We start from the raw sequence: 2,595 nt of genomic DNA, 5'->3' as shown, positions 1-2,595 counted from the left end.
AATTGTAGACACTTATCACCCGCTTCGATTGATCGGTCGAGGGTTGTAGCTAGAAACCGCAGGTGGGGATGTCAACCCCATATAGATCTATACATATGTATCTCGCTCCGAAGATTAACGGTTACAATAGTGTGGGTATGCAAAATGTTTAAACTTAGCTAATGAATAAAATAATGTCTCACTAAAAAGGCCTTAACTAAAAAGTTTATGAATAACTCTTAGCCATAACTTACTTGTGGGTAAGTTCTAGGCATAATGAATATGGGTATATAAGGTTTATAAAAATCAAGTATGTTTGACATGTGCGTAAAAGTGTAATGTGTTCGCTTTTATAAAAATGAATGTTTCAAATGAGTGAACATAAGTATATGTATAAATCGTTGTGGACTTAAACATATAAATGAACATGCATAGTAATAGTTTGAATCCTTGAAATACTGCATGGTTTCATAATGTGTTTGTTATAATATGAAATGTCACATGAAAATCATATAATTTTGTATCGTATAGTATTTGTTGTGTCAAATTTCTATTTCACGATAAAATAAGCCTAATACGTATACGAAAAATTTAAACTAGTTTATTCATAACAATAAGATAAATTATTAAATAATAATATTTTTATAAACTAGATTTATTGTATTTTCGCATAAAAAGAAAATTGATTTGTTTAAACAAAATATTTAGGCACGTGTATTCCCTCCGAAATAATTAAAATATTAATAAGAGATCGTAAGCACTCACCCTTGAAGCGTGAGTTTCATTTGTTCAAATTCGATTTCTTTTAGATTCTTGTTGTGAGAAACCATAAATGTTACGTATCTTGAACATTGAAACACTTTTGGGACCGTTTTGTAGCAAATTTGAACTATCGGGATTAACTTCGCCTAAATATATGGGCTTTTTGGTAAATTTAAATAGATTGGTTAGGATTGTTTTGGTAAAAAAAAATACCAAATGAGGGGTTGATTTTGAATAAATGGAATCATTGTTTATGGATTGGGACTAATTTGATAAAGTTTTGTCAAGTGAGGACTAGTTTTGTTTAATTTAAATGAAAGTTTAATTTTGTTTTGACCTTTGACTTGGTCAAAATCACAAATACGTTTTTAGGTCAAGTTCCGTTTTCACTCTTCAGTCGATCAAAAGGGCTCCAAGAATCGAAAGAGTAGCCTTCTTCCTTTCAATCGATCGGGAACGAGAAAGAAGAAGGGATACCAACGAAGCAGCCCCGGTGGGCATTGGCTGTGGGTAAATCAGAGGGAGCATTTTCGTCAGAGGGAGCATCGTCGGTGGTCGGCGAGGCCGAATAGGAGGGAGGGAGAAGCAGCGATCGTTCGTCGGTCGGGTTCGCAAACCGATGTGGTCTCCTGGGTTCGACGGTCCGAAGGGAAGAACGGGATGGGGTAGGGCATCAGCGAGGGTGGATGGGGTCCGAAGAGATGGAGAGCGTGAAGAAGCAGCGAAGTCTTCCTTGTCTCTTCCGGCTGCGAGGTGTGAGCTCCTGACACTGCAAGCAGCGTTAGCAGTGAAGACAGGACCATTAGACCCTAAAGCAATCCAATGAAATGCAATGCGTTGGTAAGCCATCCTGTAATTAACTATATGCTAAGAAAAAAAAAGTATTTTCCAGAAGAGAGAAACACATCGATCTAAACAGATGCATAGAATTTGAGAAAAATATGTTTTCAATTAAACATATAGAATCTAATTGATTAGCAGAATCATCTCGATCATCGACATTGATTTTAGTTTGTTTTGATAGAAATCATTGGAGTGTTTGGTTTTGGTTCTTAACAGGAAAGAAGGATGATTGAGGTGGGTTTTTGGGTTTGCTTGTTTGACAGAAATCGATAGGGATGATCGAAGGCAGTGAAAGCTTTTATTTCATATTTTGGAAAGGTTTGTGAGTATTGGAAATATTTTGGTTAAAAAAAAAACTAGAAACAATGTCTCTAGATATGTTTTTGAGAAATAGTGTGGGAAAAGTTTGTAAGGGTACAACTTATTTAGAAAATGTATTTCGTTGAATTTGGGTATCTATTGATGGATGTATTGTTGAGAAATTTTATTGGTTTTATTCCTGCCATATATGTATATACGAAATTAAACTGATACGTTAGGAAATGTAAAATTATCAATTTATTAAACATTGGTCTCTTAAATTATATATATATATATATATATATATATATATATATATATATATATATATATATATATATATATATATATATATACTAGTTTATAACCCGTGGGAACCACGGTTACAAACATAATTAAACTTTAATACTAAAAACTCAAAATTATTAATCACTTATTTTAAATAAATTATTAATTAAGAGATTTTTTTAGTTATATAAAATTATAATTATTGCTTTAAATAAATATGTAAAATTATATCACTTTATAATTTGTGTTAATTTTATTTAATTTCTATTGTAATGTTATTAATTTAATGTAATTAGAGTGGAAAATTTAAAATTTGAAATGAAGATTCAATAGGTTAGCAAGTGGCATGCATTAATTAGGATTAATTAGGAGACATAATAGAGTGTGACACATGGCAAAAGAAAAATAAATATGCATTAATTA

The 2,595-nt window shown here is 31.8% G+C and overlaps 1 long non-coding RNA gene across 1 annotated transcript; it reads left to right on the top strand.

The window, feature by feature from the left end:
* The first annotated feature begins 1,149 nt into the window (after positions 1-1,149).
* Positions 1,150-2,066, top strand: LOC145094631 (uncharacterized). Its single transcript, XR_013703450.1, has 2 exons — positions 1,150-1,581; positions 1,801-2,066. It is a non-coding gene; the product is annotated as an uncharacterized LOC145094631 (long non-coding RNA).
* Positions 2,067-2,595: the final 529 nt, after the last annotated feature.

This window comes from Lactuca serriola, chromosome 3 (assembly GCF_051521515.1).
Source record: "Lactuca serriola cultivar US96UC23 chromosome 3, Lser_US96UC23_V15, whole genome shotgun sequence".
In the NCBI taxonomy this organism is placed as follows: Eukaryota; Viridiplantae; Streptophyta; class Magnoliopsida; order Asterales; family Asteraceae; genus Lactuca; species Lactuca serriola.
This window is presented reverse-complemented; position numbering and strand designations above follow the sequence as displayed.